A 21593-nucleotide genomic window follows, 5' to 3' on the forward strand; every position below is an offset into this window, starting at 1 on the left:
TTGCTTCTGAGTAACTAAGAGACAATGACGACGTTTCTAAGACCATAGCCGAATCAAAAACATTCGACAGTAGTCTCGGGGACTACACCCAGTGGGTGCACTCAGCGTGCCACCACTGGTTCAACCAAAAAAAAAGTCGACTGCCCGCAGTCGACCGGATACAGTTCCACTCGACCTGGCCCGACCAAATCGAGTGAAGAAATGCAGCTACAGCAACACAATGTAAAGACTACAGTCGACTGCCAGCAGTCCACCGTAGTCTCGGGGACTACACCCAGTGGGTGCACTTAGCGTGCCCCCACTCGTCTGAGAATTGGAAGACACACCCAGTGGGTGTACAGATGCAGATGCAAAAGATCTTCGGAAAAGAGACTCTTCAAACAGCATATCATAACAGACCAAGTGTTGAGTCGACTGACCTGGACGTTGCTCTGAAGAGCCGAAATCGCGTCATAGGCTGCTTGGCTGGCCTCCCGAGCCATCTTCACTTGCTCCATCATGATCCCCGCCTGGCGTATAGCCTCTTTTGCAGCAGCCGCTTGGTCCTCAGGGATGGGGTATGCGGCAAAAAGTGAAGACGGATCCGCAGTCGACGACGAGGGCCGCGCACTCGCCAGAGGAACGGCGAAGGTCACAGAAGCCCGAGTGGTGTCACCACCATCCCGAGCCACGGCCTCGGACGCCGGAGCGGATTGGGGGGTCTTGTCAGCCGACGCCCTCTTGTGCCTCCTCAGTCTCAACGGACCGTTGTCGTCGTCATCCGGGAGGTCGATAACATGAGGAGGGGCTACAAAGGAAAAGTTCAATCGACCAGAGTTGCAATAAATGATCAGTCGACTCAATACAGAACGTCAGTAATCGTACCAGGGTTGGAGGTAACAGCATCCTCTATCTCTTGGTCGTCGTCCTTGGCGGAGACCTCAGAAGTAGCAGCACTGCAAGCCTCGAAAGTCAGTCGGTTGGCTCAATGGATCGACCAAGGATCCGTCCACGGTCGACAAAGGAAAACAAGTTTTATTATTACCCGGAAATGGTAGGGACAGCTATCTTCATCTTGGGTAGAGCCTTGGGCAGCTTGGACATCGTCGTGCGAGGGTGCTTGGGAACCTTCCCAGTCGGCGTAGGAGAAGAGGTCCGAGGGCGTTTCGACGACTGCCCAACAGAGGCAGTCACCTTGGCACGTTCCCGCACTGGGTTGTGTGTGTGCTTGGACCGCCCCTCTAGGCGGGCGGGGGAGGGGGGGTTCGACCTCCTCCTCCTCCTCTTCGCTGGAGTCGACGGTGTCGTCTCCCTCTCCTTCGCCGTCGAACTCCCACTCGCCTTGGTCGTCCCCACTCTCACCTCCGCTCGCCTCCCCTTCCTCAGCTGGCTCCTGAGCCCCGTTGGGCGTCGAGTACATCTCGGTGGTCGCCTGGAAAGCAATAGACAAGACGAAAGTCAGTCGACCAACTCAAAGAAGACCAATGCAGAAAACAAGATTTCAGTCGGGAGCATAAAGACATACCTGGTCCACTTCATACGAGTTGTCGAGTGGAGTTACCCTCCTGGCTCCTCGGGGGTTGTCTTTGTTCCCCGTGATGCTCGACAGCCATCCCTCCAGCATCTCGTTGGTGACCTCCTCCGGGTGGATCCGAGTGGTGTCATCGAGGCCAGAGTACAACCACATCGGGTGGTCACGGGCCTGGAGCGGCTGGATGCGCCTCTGGAGGAAGACCTCCAGTAGGTCCATCCCAGTCACACCCTCACGGACAAGCTCGACCACTCGACCGGCCAACACTTTGACTTGGGCCTGTTCCTCCGGCGTCACTTTCAAAGAAGCGGGTTTTTCAGCTCGGTCGAGGGAGAAAGGAGGAATACCAGTCGACTGTCCTGGGGTCGCCTGGTCCTGACAGTGGAACCAGGTCGACTGCCAACCACGGACCGACTCCGGGAAAGTAATGGATGGAAAACAGCTCTTCCCCCTCGCCTGGATCGCCAAGCCCCCGCACAACTGGATCACCTGCGTCCTCTCATCACTCGACTTGGCCTTCTTGACCGATCGAGAATGGCAAGTAAAGATGTGTTTGAAAAGTCCCCAATGGGGGCGGCAACCCAAGAAAGCCTCACACATGGAGATGAAAGCGGCAAGGTATACAATGGAGTTAGGAGTGAAGTGGTGGAGCTGCGCTCCGAAGAAGTTCAAGAAGCTCCGGAAAAAAGGGAGGGGCGGCAGAGAAAACCCTCGGTCGATGTGGGTGGCTAGGAGCACGCACTCACGGTCGCAGGGTTGAGGTTCGATCTCTCCCCCCGGAAGACGCGCGGCTTGGTGGGGAATGACTCCCCCCTCGACCATGTCGTCGAGATCCTCTTGCCGGAGCACCGACGGCATCCAGTCGCCCTGGATCCAACCTTTGGGCAGAGCGGTCCTAGAGGAAGATCCGCCTCGAGCTGACCTCTTCCCTTTCCCCCCCGCCGCCGCCTTCTTTGCGCGCTCCAGAGCAGAGGTCTTGCTCTTCGTCATCGTCGCTGGCGAAGTCTCGCACGGGCCTGCTGCGCTGGGGCGGGAACGGAGGTGGCGGAAGGACTTGCGAAGGGAGAGAGGCGGAAGAAAGGAGGAGAAGGGAGCGCACTGCTTGGAAACCCCGAGCCGGCGATTTATAAGGGACCGCTTCTGAGTGGCTGACTGGTAGGCCCAGGCTATCCAGTCAAATCCCGCGGGAGACGCGCGCACAGTACGTGGCGAAAAAGGTGACGCAGGGATTGAGGAGCTTCCGCTTTATCGCTTCCGATTACTGCGGCCGCTCCCGCCCCGCGCGCTTCCCAAAATCCGAATCCTGCGACATCCGCGGGCCACAGAACAACTTGTCAAAACAGAAGACCCCGATCGCGCCGGCGCTCAGTATGTCACAAGCAGAGAAATTCACTCGACGAAAGGCCTGGAATGGATCAAGGCGACTGAAAAAGGTTGGCAACGTCATCCGTGATGATTGACCCAAAACGAGGCGCTCACGTAGCCCAAAGAACCAGTCGGAAAGATCTCCAACTCTTTTCCCACTCTAACCTCGATCCATTTGGGGGCTAATGATGAAGACATGTACCTAGGGTAGGGGCACGGACCTGTCCAAGAAGCCCTACCCTAGGGCATCCCTAGGAGAAGTCACCTTTCAATCGACTTGAAGGTATCCCACTCGACGGACTCAAGACACTTGACCAGGAAGCTATCACTCGACCATGAAGCCAACCACTCGACCGACAGGAGACCTATAGTCGCTCCGCAGGCAAATGGTCAGCTGTTAAGTAGTCTTTATGGTCGTTATAGCACTTTATTAGGGGCGTTACCAGTAACGCCCAACCTTAAATGTACCTTAAACCCTGCATTACTGAGGGCAGGAGGGGGCCGGCGAACTCTATATAAGCCACCCCCTCCTCAGTATGAAGGGTTCGCACCCCTGTTATTCACACGCCAGTAATCCAGTCGACCGCCTCCGGGCACCGAGACGTAGGGCTGTTACTTCCTCCGCGAAGGGCCTGAACTCGTACATCTTGGTGTGTTTACAACTTCCCAATAGCTGAGATCTAACCTCTCCATACATACCCCCCTACATCACTGTCAGAGTTAGAACCACGACACTTGCTACTCTCCCTATTAGTCCTAACCTGGATCTAAGCTTTCATAACCCACTGGTTCGTCAAATGTTTTTGCTTCACAATGCTCTTGGTGAAGCCTATCCCCCTAACTGCACTGTAGGGTACGACACCAGCGTCTTCAGAATGGATTATTGACAGTGGGTGTACAAATCACATGACTGGCAAAAGAAGTCTTCTTATGGACTCAACCTTACGTCCATCCGACAAGAGCCACATCACATTTGCTGACACTGGTAAAAGTAAGGTATTGGGTCTAGGTAGAGTTGCAATCTCAAGGGATCAACACATGGATAAATTCATGCTTGTTGAATCCCTTGGCTTCAACTTAATGTCTGTCTCAATGCTCTGCGATTTGAACATGATCGTAATGTTTGGAAAATATCGTTGCCTTGTACTGATGGAATCTGACAAGTCTCTAGTGTTTGAAGGGTATCGAAAAGATGATTTGTATGTGGTTGATTTCTCAGCAGGGCCACAGCTTGCAGTATGTCTTCTAGCAAAGGCTTCAGAATGCTGGCTCTAGCATCAGAGGCTTAGACATGCTGGCATGAGGAACCTCCACACCCTTGCGAAGAAGAAGCATGTCATAGGCATCAAGGGCGTCAAGTTCAAGAAAGACCACTTATGCGGTGCCTGTGAAGCAGGGAAGATGACGAGGGCCAAACATCCCTTGAAGACAATCATGACTACTACTCAACCCTTCAAACTGCTTCACATGGATCTTTTCAGTCCCACTCATTACTCAACTCTAACTACTACTGCTTGCCTCTATGGCTTCGTTATTGTTGATGATTATTCTAGATATACTTGGGTGCACATAATCCTTTACAAGACTGAAGTGCAGGATGTCTTCAGACGCTTCGCCAATCGAGCTATGAACAATTTTGGCGCCAAGATAAAGCACATCAGAAGTGATAATGGCACTGAATTCAAGAACACTGGCCTTGATACATATCTTGATACCTTGGGCATCACACATGAATTCTCAGCCCCGTACACGCCACAGCAGAATGGCGTAGTCGAACGCAAGAACAGAACACTAATTCAGATGGCCAGAACGATGCTAGATGAATACAAGACCCCAAGAAAATTCTGGCCCGAAGCCATTGATACTGCATGCCATACAATCAATCGTGTTTATCTTCACAAGCTACTGAACAAGACATCTTATGAGCTCCTTACTGGCAAAAAGCCAAATGTCAGTTACTTCAGAGTTTTTGGCGCAAGGTGCTGGATCAAGGACCCACATCACACCTCAAAATTTGCACCAAAAGCACATGAGGGTTTTATGCTTGGATATGGAAAGGATTCGCACTCCTACAGAGTCTTCAATCTCTTTCATTACAAAGTGGTTGAAACAGTGGATGTGCGGTTTGATGAGACCAACGGCTCACAAAGAGAGCAGCTGCCAAGTGTGCTAGATAAAGTTCCATCCAGTGAATCAATCAAGCTAATGGGAACTGGAGAAATTATACCTTCTGAAGCTCATCCTGAAGAAGAACTTATCATTTCAGCACCTGATCAACATGAAGACAATGCTCAGCCTGAAGACATTCCTTCCAACAACGACAATGAACAGCAAGAGCAAAGTCTTCGCCCTGTACATCCTCGCGTTGCCAATGAAGTGCAGATTGAAAGAATAATTGATAGCATCAATGCACCTGGTCCACTCACTCGTTCAAGGGCAACTCAGCTAGCAAATTTCTGTGGGCACTTCGCATTCTCTCAATATCAGAACCCAAGAAAGTTGAAGAAGCCTTCATGGAACCTGAATGGATTCAAGCTATGCAAGAAGAGCTTCAACAGTTTCAGCTGAATAATGTATGGGAACTGGTTAAGTGTCCTGATCCACGGAAGCACAATATAATAGGCACCAAATGGATATACCGCAACAAGCAAGATGAGCATGGTCAAGTTGTCAGAAACAAAGCTCGTCTCGTTGCTCAAGGATATACTCAAGTGGAAGGCATTGACTTCGATGAAACATTTGCTCCTGTGGCTAGACTTGAAGCCATACGCATACTGCTGGCCTATGAAAATCATCATAACATACTTCTATATCAAATGGATGTGAAGAGTGCCTTTCTCAATGGCAAGATTGAAGAAGAAGTGTATGTTGCACAACCACCTGGCTTTGAAAATCCAAAACATCCTGACATGGTATACAAGCTCAACAAGGCACTGTATGGCCTCAAACAAGCCCCTCGGGCCTGGTATGACACACTCAAATACTTCCTGAAGAGCAAAGGCTTCATACCTGGTTCCCTAGATCCCACTCTTTTCACGAAGACATATGATGGTGAACTGTTTGTGTGCCAAATATATGTGGATGACATTATCTTCGGCTGCACCAATCAGAAGTACAGTGAAGAGTTTGGATATATGATGCAAGAGCAATATCAGATGTCCATGATGGGGGAGCTGAAGTTCTTCCTTGGTCTTCAAATATGACAACAACGCAATGGCATCTTCATATCTCAAGAGAAGTATCTCAAAGATTGCCTGAAGAAGTTCGGTATGCAAGACTGCAAAGGCTTCACAACACCAATGCCAGCCAAACATCATCTGGGTCCTGACGACAATGGTAAAGAGTTCGATCAAAAGGTATACCGCTCCATGATTGGTTCTTTACTTTATCTATGTGCATCTAGGCCAGATATTATGCTTAGTGTTTGCATGTGTGCTCGATTTCAAGCGGCACCAAAGGAGTCGCATCACTTAGCTGTGAAGCGAATTCTTCGATATTTGGCTCACACCCCAACTCTAGGATTATGGTATCCAAAGGGCTCAGAGTTTGATCTGGTTGGATTCTCGGATGCTGATTATGCTGGTGACAAAGTTGATCGCAAGTCTACATCAGGCACATGTCACTTTCTGGGACGATCACTTGTATGTTGGTCTTCAAAGAAGTAGAACTATGTATCTCTCTCCACTGCTGAATCTGAATACATTGCTGCTGGATCTTGCTGTGCTCAGCTTCTGTGGATGAAGCAAACACTCAAGGACTATGGCATTCATCTGAAGCAAGTGCCACTTTACTGCGACAACGAAAGCGCCATCAAGATTGCTAACAACCCAGTTCAGCACTCGAAGACAAAGCACATTGAAATTCGTCATCATTTTCTCAGAGATCATGTTGTGAAGGAAGACATTGATATCATACACGTCAACACTGAGGAGCAATTGGCAGATATCTTCACCAAGCCCTTGGATGAGAAGAGGTTTTGCAAGTTACGGTGTGAGCTAAATATCCTGGAAACCTCAAATGTCCTGTGATCAGGCACACATCCTAAGCCTTATGCATATTGATGACTTAGATGTGCAACACACGAAGTGAAGTATATCTTCAATCAATGAAGACATACATTCTAAGTGTGAATACATAAATGTGGAATTTGACTTCGGAGCGCCACGATAATTGTGCGCCGTGTCTGGGTCTAATACTTCCTATACGGTGGGTAACGCCACCACCAAACGTTCTATTTTGAAGGGTTTCACTCATGGCATTACCTTGCAATGTCTTCACATTTGGTTTGACTTCGAACTCAACATATTTTCATGATTATCTTCACTATGTTGATTATATATATATATGCTAGTGTTCTGTCCTCTACAGCATTCACTTATAGCTATGTCTTCATGTTGAATCTTTTGAACTAAGTGAATGTGATCGGACCCCAACTTCTCTATGCTTTCTATCTCAAACTCTATCTCTCCAAGTCATATGCATTCTATTGAAACTGTCGAATGTCTTCTCTGCGTCCTTGTCAGTAGAAGATACAGAGACAACCATTAAGTCCGTTTTCAATGCCCATTCCTCCACATGAAATCCGGAGAAGTAGGAACGACCACCCGACAATCTAGGCGTGCGTGGGACGTGGAACAAAACCCAAAATTCCGCATACTGGCCACGTGTTCCTCAGATGCGAATCGCCAGGGGCACCTGTGTAATAGCACAGTGCCGCCCCTGTGTCTATAAATACACACTCACAGCGGTCATTATCTCTTCTTCCACCCTCGCACGAACCCTAGCGCCACCGCTAGCTCTCGACGACGCCGGCGACGAAGCGCTTCACTGCCGCAACCTCTCCGACGCCGTCTTCACGCCGACCGCGGACATCGTCCTCTCCGCCGTCGCCGTAGGTGTCCTCCGTCGCCAAGTTAGGGCACGGAAGAGTGAATTTCTCAGCCTCATCTCCCACTCCGTCTAGCAGCTTTCAGTCTGGTAAATAAAACTCCCTTTTTACAGCACCGTTGATCCTATTGATCTGTCACTTTCTACCACAAGCAGTTTCTGTTCACACAAGCTAGATCTCTCTCATACTACATCTCATAACATGCCTAGTATATTCACTTGTGCTTCACAAAGTAGTTAGATTCCTCACTTGTACTGATTTGTGGATTCGTACAAATCTGGAACCAACTTCTTATCTATGAGTGAATGTCTTCGCACGATGAGGTCAATGTCTTCTAAGCTGATTTATCTTCTATATCTTTTGAGAATGCATATGACCTCTTCCCCTTCCCTCGCACCTTAATGCTGTCACAGGTACATGTCCGTGGGAGAATCCTTTGGTTCTCATAGTCTGCATTCATTTGCAGAATTCTTACAGCATCACATAAATTCTCCTGAAGCCAGTTCCTATTGGTCCAGCAAGAGAAAGCCTTTGAAGCCTTTGAACGTCTTGAAGCCTTTCAAGTTAAAGTTTATGGCTTCAGAGAAAGCAGCAAGGAAGGGGGGCAGACAACGTCGTGGCGGAACATCCAGTGATCTGCCTGATGAACTCGCAGGAATGTATAAGACAGATCCTGAAGAGGATTATAGTCAGCGCAAGACCCGAATCCAATGGATTCGACGCTATTGGGCAGAACAATGGTTCAAATACCGCTTCACAACCCAAGAGTATGCTGAGAAAAGTTCCATCAAAAGACCATGGGGAGACATCTTATACAAGAACCTTCTACCCAGGTCCAGAGATGAAGCTATTGCCCAAAGCTTCTATCCATGCATGGTCCGTGGGCCACAGCCTGATGATGCACATCCGGCGTCACTACTCTGGTGTCGTGACGACAATCTGTTCAGGCGCAACTTCCAGTCTGCCCAAAACTCAGCGAAGCAGAACAAGAAGAAATTTGGGTTAGACTTCAACCCTTGTCCCTCAGCACCAAGGGCAGATGGCACACGAGAAGCAGAACCCAATGTCATCGGTCCTTTCGCCAACCTTGAAGGCCTCATCACCTACATCTTGGTTCAAGGGACTGCAGTGAATGAGCCTGCGGCTGACACTGAGTCTAATGACGCGCCTGCAGTGCCGAAGCCAAAGCAGTTGAAGAAGCCAAAAGCTTCAAAGCCAGCCCCTTCACCAAAAATCTCAAGGGCGAAGCCATTGGCAACTGCACCTCCTGAAGACAGTGTGCAGTCTGAAGATTTATCACGCGTGTCCAAGCCCCAGAAGGCCAAGATGCATCTGTCTCACACTGGCAAAGAGCTAACAGCTGCTGCCATCCTGCGCAACGACGACATTGATCTGTCAAGTGATGAAGACCTTGCAGATGACGCCCTTGAGCAACTCATCAAGAGCAAAGAAGAAGCAGAAATCTTCAATGATCTGCCTCTCTTTGATGTCACCATCATCCACAACTTCATTGACGAGTGGTTTGACACGCCAAACATCAGCTTTGAAGATCTGCAGCTACCTATTGGCCTCAGTGTCGCCTTCCAAGGCGCCATTGCTTCAGAACTTGCTATTGCTCAGCGCATTGCTGAACTGAAGCAGAAGATTGACTATGAAAAGGCTCAGTTCAAGAAGCATATGGCCAAGCTCAGTGTGCAAGAAGTGAAGAACTTCAAGACCATGATGCACGAGCTCAAGGAAGCCTTTGTGAAGAAGCGTGCAGAAGCTCAGGGTTCGCGTGAGCGCATGAAGACTCTGGCTGACAGATGTGTGCAAGCCTATAATGAGGCTGAGAAGCGCAAAGCACTTGGGTGTCCTGGCATCGACCCCAGGATGGCCGCAAAGAAGAAGAAGAAGCCTGCTACGGCTGAATCTGATGCACCAAGGCAAGAAGCAGTTCCGATTGTCTTCCCAACAAGAATGACTGGCTCGAAGCCAAAGAGCCGGTCAACAGCTTCAGAGCTCAAGAAGACAAGAACTGCTGAGGCTGAAGCTAGGAAGAGGAAACACTCTGAAGCCTCTCCTACTTCCCCCACCAAGAAAAAGAGAAAGACCAAGAAAGCTCGGGCTGCTCCCACAGAGCCCTTGATAGTTGAACCCATTTCTATGGTTCATCCTGACGCAGAACGTCAACTGACAGTTCATGAGCCTGCTTCCACAGAGGCTCCTGAAGCTGTAGACATTCCAGCAGCTGATCCCATCGCTGCTGAAGACATTGGTCATCATGACAATGTAGAAGATGATGCAGTCCTTCCTCAGTTTGAAAATAGCGAACTCATCAGCATTGGTCGTCCACTGACGCCACTTGCACAGGATGCTTCATGGGCAGATCGCCCACAAGAGGAAGAAGACTATGAGGCCCAGCCCACTCCAACTCCACAGGCGTCGTCTGCGTTCCGCAGGCTTCACAAAGGTCCAAGGCCTCAAGTCTCTGCTGAAGACATTCCGGCTGCATCAGCCGCAGAAGAAAAAGTACCACAAGATCTCACTCCCTTGTTCCACCAAGAAGCAGTTCTCCAGGAGAACGTTCCTGTGACCGACCCTCCAGCTAGTCAAGTGGAGGATGAAAATCCTGAGGCTGCCACAACCACCAATGAAGCTAATGTGGAGCCCTCCCCAGCAAAAGCTTCAGAAGACAGCGAAGCCACTGATCCCGCCACTTCTGTTCCTGACTCTGCTGCCGGTCCCCAATTCAACTATCATGTTGAGCACATGCCTCAGGTCTACAAGCCAATCCCAAGACTGTCAAGGTTTCCAGGTCCTGCATCAGCACCTGGCTCCTTCAACATCAATGGCTTCAGGGCAGACAACACATTCTTCAATAGCTCCAGGAACCCCTACTCAAGGGCAAGGATATCATCTGATCGGTTCTGGAGCTATCCTCAACGAAGCTACTACTCTTGCGTTCTTTACAACCAAGGTCGCATCTTCCCTCACAAGCGCCTTGATGTTGAAGCTATAGCTGGTCTGCCCTGTCTAGAAGAAGCGTTGGATTGCTTCAAGCAAGTGGGTCTGCTGCAGTTTGTTACTGATGAAGAGCATTGGAATGAAGAGCTGCTGCTACAATTCTATGCCACACTTCACATCAAAGGAGATAGCAGAGATCCGAAGATTTGGGTCCTGGAGTGGATGACTGGCAACGTTCATCACGAAGCCAATGCATTTGACATCATTGAGCTCACTGGCTTGCCCACTCCTGGAGATCTCTTCGAGCAAGGCTGTCAGCTGCATGCTAAAGCTATTGAGAGCATCTTTCAGCGACCAGAACCTAATATGAGTCAAATGCTCAGCATGATGAAGCCATTGCCCCCAGATGCTGCGTATCCCACAGAGTTCTTCGTTGAAGACCTTGAGTACCTGCCCAGAACCATCTATCACATCATCAGGCGAACTCTCTGGCCTATCAAAGGGCACTCTCCAAATGCCAAGCTTTAGGGTGCAATGAAGACTTTGGTCTTCTATATACTTCATGGAAAATGCTTCAATACACATGACTTCTTCATACGCCAACTTGCTGCATCAGGCATTGATCTGTTTGGTTTGAAGTTCTACGCCCCTTGGGTCATGCGGCTGATCAAGCTACACTCCGCCATCTCTTATCAGCCCTCAGCCCGCAACCATTGGATCTTCTTGCCTGACGTGGACATGTCTACTGAAGCCATATATTCTGAACCTGCCAAGCAACCGTTAAGTCTTCAGAATGCAGAACATCAGAGTTTTACACAGAACGTTGAAGGCGTTGAAGCAGTTTCTCGGGTGTATCCTTTGGCTGGCACTACACGTGCACCACACCCTGCTTCCACTGAAGCCACTGACAGTGCCACTGCTCCAAGACCCAAGAAGCTTCTTGTGGCTCTACATCAGAAACAAGATAGGCATCATGACTGGCTGAAGCATCAGATGAAAAGCCTCTTGGTGGATGTTAATCGCACTCGAAATCTTGCCACCAAGAATGCGTTCGTTGCCCATGAAACCTGTCGCCGCACATGGAAAGGGCTAACGATGATGCTTTCTGAAGCTGATCTTCAAGAGGATGGCTTCACTGAGAGATTCAAGTTTGACTCCACACCTCCTCGAAGGGCTGTGCTGCTAGGTACTCCATCCCTTGAAGACTCTGAGTTCTCTTCCTCTGCTGCCACAGTGACTGCCAGAATTATTGAGGAAGAAGATGATGCTACTTCACTGCCATATCCTTCAGCACCTCCAAGCTCCTCTGCACCGCCAAACAACACCAACAACCCTGCTACTTCACCTACTCCTCATGGGAACGAGTAGAGGCTCTATGTCTTCAAACCTTTTTGGTTATTACTGACAAAAGGGGGAGAAGCATATGAGATTGATAGTCTTCAAGCAGGTCCATATGGGCGGGTGCTTTATATTTTGCTTCGTGCTTACAACTCTCGTTTTTGCTACATTTGGTTCTTATGAGTTGTAACACTTAAACTAGATGGTCGTCTGCTACTTAATTGCCACCTTGTTTTGCGAAGATAAATTCCGCATGTGCGACGATAAATTCCGCACTTAGCTCATTCTGCAGACGTCCATTTTCCATTATGCATGTCATTATCTTCATATACCTTCACATGCATAGTGGATTGCCATCATAAGTTGAAGTGGATCTCCACAAGTACAACCTTCCATGTGCATTTGCATTCCAAAAGAAAATTAACTCATATGCACATCTTCAGGGGGAGCCCTTGCAACTTATGAAGACAATTCCTTATTCTTTACAATTTCACAGATTATATTCCCCGTTGAAAACTTCAACTAGTTTGTCATCAATCACCAAAAAGGGGGAGATTGTAAGTGCATCTAGTGCCACCCCTAGTTGGTTTTGGAGTATTGACGACAAACCTAGTTGAGGGACTAATGTGTTTGTGAGAATTGCAGGATAACACAGGTAGAAGTCCCTCATTGATTCGGTTTTACTACCAGAGATGACCCCTAAAACTTTATGAAGACATTGAAGTCAAAGGTGGTATATGAAGATATTCACATTGAAGACTATGACAAGAGAAGACACGATATGAAGCCTATGGAGCTCGAAGACTTAGATCTTTCGTAGTTCTTTTTCTTTTGTGTTGAGTCATAGGAACCACCGTACTGTTAAGTGGGGTCCAAGAGAACCAGTCAGAATGACTGAAGTGATGCCTAAACCAAAAAACCTATGTCTTCGAGTGAAGACTATGAGAGCGAATCTTGTCCAGAGTCGGACAAGTCAGCTTTGCTTGTAGCCCAAGTAAAGTTGCCGTGTGAGTTTGAAATCTGACCGTTGGAACACGTGTCAGTTCCTTAGTGACCCAGGGTCATTTCGGACAAATCAGGTCGGGTTGCCAAGTGGCTATAAATAGCCCACCCCTACAACTATAAACGGTTGGCTGCTCAGATTGATAGTACAGCTTTTTTCGTTTGAGAGCAACCCACCTCGAAGCCTTTGAGAGAGAATTCCTTGCGAGGATAAAAGCCCTAACCACCCAGAGCCAGAGAGAATTGGGCATCACTTAAGTCTTCTTGTCTGTGTGATCTGAAGACTTATTACACTTGAGGACTGTGCATCCTCCAGCCGGTTAGGCGTCGCGTTCTGAGCATCCAAGAGACATTGTGGATTGCCGGTGAACAAAGTCTGTGAAGGTTTGGGAGTCTACCTTGAAGACTTACCAGAGTGATTGGGCGAGGTCTATGTGACCTTAGCTCAATGAGAATACGGTGAGGGTTGGGTGTCCTGAGCTGCGTGTTCAGGACTGGGTGTCCGGGACTGTGTGTCCTAAGGTTTAAATACCTAGCCGCTCCAACCAGACGTACAGTTGTCACAGCAACTGGAACTGGTCCAACAAATCATTGTCTTCAACGCATCATTGGTTTCATCTTCACTTCACTTTACTTACTGTTACTCCTTGTGAAGTCATTGTATGTTTGCTCTATCATTTGTCTTCACTGAGTGACTGCATGTTCTGTTTGGCTTCACAATATCTTCCTACCTGATCCTTACTAGCTAGCTGCTATTAGTCTTTGTGCTTTCACTTCATTGAATACTTGACTATGGTTTGCCTAGTGTAGTCTACCTTCCGCTGCATGGTAATAGGTTTAATTTTATAGTTTGTCTTCAAAACTCCTATGTTCTGAAGACTTTCATAAAAATCGCCTATTCACCCCCCCTCTAGTCGATATAACGCACTTTCATGATTGATGACAAACTAGTTGAAGTTTTCAACGGGGATAGAAATATGTGAAATTGTAAAGGTTTTAAGTATTGTCTTTGTAAGTAGCAGAAAGGCTCCCCCTGAAGATGTGCATGCAATTATTTTGCTTTTGAATGCAAATGCACATGGCAGGTTGTACTTGCGGAGCTCCTCTTCTACTTATGAAGACAATTCATCATGCATGAAATGATATAATGAAGATAATGACATGCATAATGAAAAATAGACGTTTGCAAAATGACTTCGTGCGGAATTTATCGCCGCACATGCGGAATTTATCATCGCATCACATAGTGCCAAAAAAAGGTAGCATACGACCATCAAGTTTAAGTGTTACAACTCAAAACGGACCAAATGTTTCAAAAGAGAGAGTTGTAAGCACTTGGCAAAAGTAGCAAAAAGTAAAGCAACCACCCATATGGACCCGCTTGAAGACTATCAACTCATATGCTTCTCCCCCTTTTGTCAGTAAGGACCAAAAAGGTTTGAAGACATAGAGCGTCTACTCATTCCCATGAGGTGCAGGCGAAGCAGTAGGGTCATCGTTGAGGTCCGATGGTGCAGAAGAACTTGGTGCAGTGTCGAGACGCGCTGAAGGTGGAGGTGGTGAAGTGGCATCATCTTGATCATCGATAACTCTGGCATTCACCGTGGTAGCTGAGGAAGAGTAGTCAGAGTCTTCAAGGGAGGGAGTCCGACGCAAGTGAGGATTCCTTGGAGGAGTGGAGTCAAACTTGAATCTTTCTATGAAGCCATTGTCTTGAAGATCTTCTTCAGCAGTGAGCAGAGTCAAACTCTTCCAAGACCTCCGACAGGTTTCATGTGTGACAAAGGCATTCTTGGTAGCAAGATTTTGAATGCGATTGACATCCACCAAGAGGCTTTGCATCTGACGCTTAAGCCAGTCATGATGCTTATCCTGTTTCTGATGTAGCGCGATGAGAAGCTCTCGGTCATTGAGAACACGAGATCGCTTTCGAGGCCTTTGGGCAATGGTGCTTCCAGTGGCGTCAGTTTGGGCGTGAAGGGCACGTGTGTTACCAGCCAAAGGATAAACATGAGAGACTGCCTGAATTCCTTTAATGGGCTGGGTGAAGCTTTGACGATCAACGTTGTGAAGATAGATGTGATCCTTAGCAGGCTCTGGGTAAATAGCTTCAACAGACAGATCAACCTTTGGCAAGAATACAAGATGATTGTGCACAGACGGATGATAGTTGAAGGCAGAGTGGATCTTGATAAGGCGCATTACCCAAGGAGCGTAGAACTTCAGACCAAAAATGTCGTAGCCAGATGCAGCCAACTGCCTGATGAAGAAGTCTTGAGCATTGAAGCTTATGCCATTGAAGATATAGAAAACCAAAGTCTTCATTGCTCCTTCAAGCTTTGCTGCAGATGAATGTCCTTTGACAGGCCATAGAGTCTTTCTGATGATATGATAAATGGTGCGGGGCAGATACTCTATGTCTTCGACAAAGAATTCGGTTGGATATTCAGCGTCGCTTGGCAAAGGCTTCATCATGCTCAGCATTTGACTCATGTTGGGTTCTGGCTTCTGGAAAATGCTCTCCAAAGCATTCTGGTGTTGTTGACAACCTGGTTCATAGTATTCACCAGGAGTGGGCAGGGCTGTGAGCTCAATGATGTCTTGAGCTTTAGCTTCATGATGAACATCGTCTGTCATCCACTCAAGGATCCAAGTCTTCGGATCCCTGTTGTATCCACGAATGTGGAGGGTAGCATAGAATTGAAGCAGAAGTTCTTCATTCCAATGTTCCTTTGCAGTCACAAAATTAAGCAGACCCGCATCACGGAAGAAGTCAAGGGCTTCTTCAAGGCATGCCAGTCCAGCAATGGCTTCACAATCAAGACGCATGTGAGGGAAGATGCATCCCTGATTGTACAAGATGCATGAATAATAGCTTCGCTGCTGATAACTCCATAATCGGTCAGAAGAGATTCTTGGCCTTGTGTAGGGGTTCTTGTCTCTGTCAAAGAATGTGTTGTGTGCCTTGAATCCATTCATATTAAATGATCCTGGTGAAGTTGCAGTACCTGGAAACCATGGTAGCCTTGGCTTTGGCTTCTAGACCAGAGGCCTGTGCTCCACATGATAGGCAAACTGAGGTCCGGGAGCAGGCGGAGGAACCAAGATTGGCCAGCGGACAGTAACAAGCTGTCCATGATCATATGCTTGCTCGATGGTGTGTGGCCTTGGAGGAGGTACAAGAGCAGAGGCATTGGCTTCAGGCAGCGGATTTGCTTCGGGTACTGCATTGGCTTCAGGTGCATTCACTTCTGGCACCATATTAGCTTCAGGCGCCACATTAGCTTCAGCCATGACAACGTCATTGGCTTCAGTGTTGATGTTGGTGGCCGCCTCAGTATTGGTAACCTCCACTTCAGGAGCTGGAGGGTCAGACACGTTCTCCTCGAGAACAACTTCAGGGTTGGACGGGGGTGTAGCAACTCTTTCTTCATCACGTGGTTCTTCTTCTTCATCGGCTGATGCAGCCGGAATATCTTCAGCCGCTTTGGCTTCAGATTCAGGGATGTTCACAGTAGGAGAGGCTTCAGGAAAGACTTCGCGTGAGACGGATTGGCGCTCTTCTCCTTCTGGAACACTTGACAATGTGACCTGTGGCCTTGGTCCTTTGTGAAGCCTGCGAAATGCTGGCGACGCCTGTGGAGATGGAGTTGGTTGGGCCTCAAAGTCTTCACTGTCAATCACCCGAGTGGTGACCTATGGTGGGGGAGTGACTGGTGTTTCTTCAGCACGAGGGGATTCTTGAGGGTGATCAGCCCATGAGTCATCCTGAGCAATTGGTGTCAATGGACGACCAATGTTGATGAGTTCGCTGTTCATGAGAACAGGCGATGATACCAAATTTTCCTCGATCTGAGGAAGGACTTCATTATCTTCAACATTGTCGTGAGGACCAATGTCTTCAGCTGTGGTGGGGTCAACAACTGGATTCTCTTCAGCTTCAGGAGCCTCTGTGGAAGCAGGCTCATGAACTACCAGACGACGTTCACGATGTTTAGACGCAGGACGAGCAACAGAAATTGGCTCGACAACAAGGGGCTCTGTGGAAGCAGCCCGGTCTCTCTTCTTTGTTTTTCTTTTCTTGGTTGGGGGAGCATCATCAGTGGTGGCTTTGGTCTTGCGCTTTCTGGCTTCGGCTTCAGCTGCTCTAGTTTTCTTGAATTCTGAAGCCACCGTGGGGACCTTAGGCTTCGAGCCTGTCATACTAGCTGGGAATACAATGCGAGGTTCTTCCTGCCTTGATGCTTCTGGTTCGGCCGCAGCTGGCTTCTTCTTCTTCTTGGCAGCCATTCTGGGGTCGATGCCTAGTCACCCTAAAGCCTTGCGCTTTTCAGCTTCATTGTAGCCTTGAACACATTTGGCAGCAAGATTCTTCATGCGGTCACGAGAACCTTTTGCTTCTTCTCGTTTCTTGTGGAATGCCTCCTTGAGCTCATGCATCATGACCTTGAAGTTCTGAATGTCTTCAATATTGAGCTTGGCCATGTGCTTCTTGAACTGAGCCTTTTCATAATCGATCTTATGCTTTAGCTCAACAATTTTCTGATCAAGAGCCAGCTCAGGAGCAATGGCTCCATGGAAGGAGACGCTGAGGCCAATTGGAAGCTGAAGATCATCAAAACTGACATCTGGGCTGTCAAACCATTCATCAATAAATTTGTACAAGATTTCCACATCAAAGAGGGGAAGACCATTGAAGATTTCCGCCTCTTGCTTGCTGTTTATCAAATGCTAAAGAGCGTCATCACCAAGATCATCGTCGCTGGACAGATCAATGGCATCATTCTCATTTCTCAAAACAGCAGCAGGGGTCAGTGCTTGACCAGTGGGTTGCATGGGCTTTTTCAACTGGGCAGACTTGGATATGCGTGAGGGATCTTCAGACTGCACACTGGTTTCAGGAGGTGCAGTTGCCAGAGGCTTCACCCGTGAGACCTTTGGTGCAGGGGAAGGCTTCGAAGCTTTAGATTTCTTCAGCTTCTTTGGCTTCGGTGGTGCAGGCGCTTCGTCAGAATCAGCGTCGTCTGCAGGTTCATCCATGACTGTCCCTTGAACCATAATATGAGTGATGAGACCTTCTAGGTTGTAGAAGGGCCCAACAAGATTGGGTTCAGCTTCGCGTGTGCCATCGGCACGAGGAGCAGAGGGGCCTGGATTGAAGTCTAATCCCCGCGACTTCTTGTTTTCTTTGGCCGAGTTCTTGGCAAATTGGAAGTTGCGCTTGAACAGATTATCGTCACGACACCATAGCAATGAAGATGGGTCTGCATCTGCAGGTTGTGGTCCACGGACCATGCAAGGATAGAAGCCTTGTTCAATGGCTTCAGCTCTAGACCTGGGTTGAAGGTTTTTGTACAAGATGTCTCCCCAGGGTCGCTTGATGGCATTCTTCTCAGCATATTCCTGGGTTACAAATCTGTACTTGTACCATTGTTCTACCCAATATCTTCGAATCCATTGGATTCGGGTTTTTCGCTGATTGTAGTCCTCCTCTGGATCTGTCTTGTACAGCTCATAGAGGTCAGGAGGCAAATCTCTTGAGGTGTTTCCATGACGCTGTCTGCGCCACCCTTCCTTGCAGACTTTTCTTTTGTCATGAAGTTTAGACTGAAAGGCTTCCACTCTGTCGAAGTCTTCCGTCTACTAGTCAGACAAGAACTGGCTTCAGGAGAATTTATGTGACGCTGTAAGAACTCTACAAGTGAATGCAGACTATGAGAACCAAGGGATTCTCCCACGGACATGTACCTGTGACAGCATTAGAGATGCGAGGGAAGGGGAAGAGGTCATATGCATTCTTAGAAGATTTTGAAGATAAATCAGTTTAGAAGACATTGACCTCATAGTGCGAAGACATTCACTCATGTGTAGAGAGTTGATTCCAGATTTGTACGAATCCATGAATATGTACAATGAGGAATCTAACTACTTTGTGAGGCATAAGTGAACATACTAGGCATGCTATGAGATGTAGAACGAGATAGATCCAACTTGTAGGAACAGAAACCACTTGTGGTTGAAAAGGATGAATCTATCGGATCAAAAGGACTGTAAAAGAGGTTTTATTTACCACACGAGGAACTGCTAGACGGAGTAGGAGAGGAGGCCGAGCAGTTCGATCTTCCATGCCCTAAATTGGCGACGGAGGACACCTATGACGACGGCGGAGAAGACGATGTCCGCGGCCGGCGTGAGGACGATGTCGGTGAGGTCGCGGCAGCTAAGCGCTTCGTCGCCGGCGTCGTCGAGGGCTAGCGGTGGCGGTAGGGTTTGTGCGAGAGTGGAAGAAGAGATAATGACTGGGGTGAGGCGTGTATTTATAGGGATAGGGATGACATAGTGTTATTACACAGGTGCCCCTGGCAGTTCACATCTGAAGGACACGTGGCAATCATGCAACACATTGGAGGTTGTTCCATGTTCCCACGCATGCCTGGATTGTCGGGTGGTCGTTCCCACTTCTCCGGGTTTCAGGTAAAAAGGATTGAGCATTGAAAACAGATTAATGTTTGTCTCTGTGTCTTCTGCTGACAAGGACGCAGAGAAGACGTTCGACAGTTTCAATACAATGCATATGATTTGGATAGATAGACTTAAGACGGGAGCATAGAAAGGTCAGGATCCGATCACATTCACTTAGTTCCAAAGATACAACTAGAAGACATAGCTATAAGTGAATGCTATAGAGGACAAAAACCAAATCAGTACATTGAAGATAAACATGAAGCCATGTTAATAATGAAGACAAACAAAATGCGAAGACTTTGCACATGTAACGCCAACAGAAAGTATTCCAAACAAAAGTTTGGTGGTGGCGTTACTCACCGTATAGGAAATATTAGACCCAGACACGGCGCACAATTATCGTGGCGCTCCGAAGTCAAATTCCGCGTTAATGTATTCACACTTAGAGTGTAAGTCTTCATTAGTTGAAGATATATGTTACTTCGTGTGTTTGCACATCTAAGTCATCATCATGCATCAGTGTTAGGATGTGTGCATGATCACAGGACATTTGAGGATTCCAAGATATTTAGCACACACCGCAACTTGCAAAACCTTTTCTCATCCAAGGGCTTTGTGAAGATATCTGCCAGTTGCTCTTCAGTGCTGACGTGAATGATATCAATATCTTCCTTCATGACATGATCTCTGAGAAAGTGATGACGGATCTGAATGTGCTTTGTCTTCGAGTGCTGAACTGGGTTGTTGGCAATCTTGATGGCGCTTTCATTGTCGCAGTAGAGTGGCACTTGCTTCAGATGAATGCCATAGTCTTTGAGTGGTTGCTTCATCCATAGAAGCTGAGCGCAGCAAGATCCAGCAGCAATGTATTCAGATTCAGCAGTGGAGAGAGATACACAGTTCTGCTTCTTTGAAGACCAACATACAAGTGATCGTCCCAGAAAGTGACATGTGCCTGATCTAGACTTGCGATCCACCTTGTCACCAGCATAATCAACATCCGAGAATCCAACTAGATCAAACTCTGAGCCCTTTGGATACCATAATCCTAGTGTTGGGGTGTGAGCCAAATATCGAAGAATTCACTTCACAGCTAAGTGATGCGATTCCTTTGGTGCCGCTTGGAACCGGGCACACATGCAAACACTAAGCATGATATCTGGCCTAGATGCACATAAATAAAGCAAAGAACCAATCATGGAGCGGTATACCTTTTGATCGAACTCTTTACCATTGGCATCAGAATCTAGATGACTCTTGGTAGGCATTGGCGTCATGTAACCTTTGCAGTCTTGCATTCCAAACTTCTTCAGGCAATCCTTCAGGTATTTCTCTTGAGATATGAAGATGCCATTGCGTTGCTGTCGTATTTAAAGACCAAGGAAGAACTTCAGCTCACCCATCATGGACATCTGATATTGCTCTTGCATCATGTATCCAAACTCATCATTGTATTTCTGATTAGTGCAGCCGAAAATAATGTCATCCACATATATTTGGCACACAAACAGTTCACCATCATATGTCTTCGTGAAGAGCGTGGGATCCAAGGAACCAGGTTTGAAGCTTTGCTCTTCAGGAAGTCCTTGAGTGTGTCATACCAAGCACAAGGGGCTTGTTTGAGGCCATATAGTGCCTTGTTGAGCTTGTAAACCATGTCAGGATGTTTTGGATCTTCAAAGCCAGGCGGTTGTGCAACATACACTTCTTCTTCAATCTTGCCATTGAGAAAGGCACTCTTCACATCCATTTGATACAGAAGAATGTTATGATGATTTGCATAGGCCAGCAGTATGCGTATGGCTTCAAGCCTAGCCACAGGAGCAAATGTTTCATCGAAGTCAATTCCTTCAACTTGAGTGTATCCTTGAGCAATGAGACGAGCCTTGTTTCTGACAACTTGACCATGCTCATCTTGCTTGTTGCGATATATCCATTTAGAGCCTATGATATTGTGCTTACGAGGATCAGGACGCTTGACCAGTTCCCATACATTATTCAGCTCAAACTGTTGAAGCTCTTCTTGCATAGCTTGAATCCATTCAGGTTCCATGAAGGCTTCATCAACTTTCTTGGGTT

The sequence above is a fragment of the Triticum urartu genome, chromosome 3A (assembly GCF_056163025.1).
Source record: "Triticum urartu cultivar PI428250 chromosome 3A, HENAU_Tu73, whole genome shotgun sequence".
In the NCBI taxonomy this organism is placed as follows: Eukaryota; Viridiplantae; Streptophyta; class Magnoliopsida; order Poales; family Poaceae; genus Triticum; species Triticum urartu.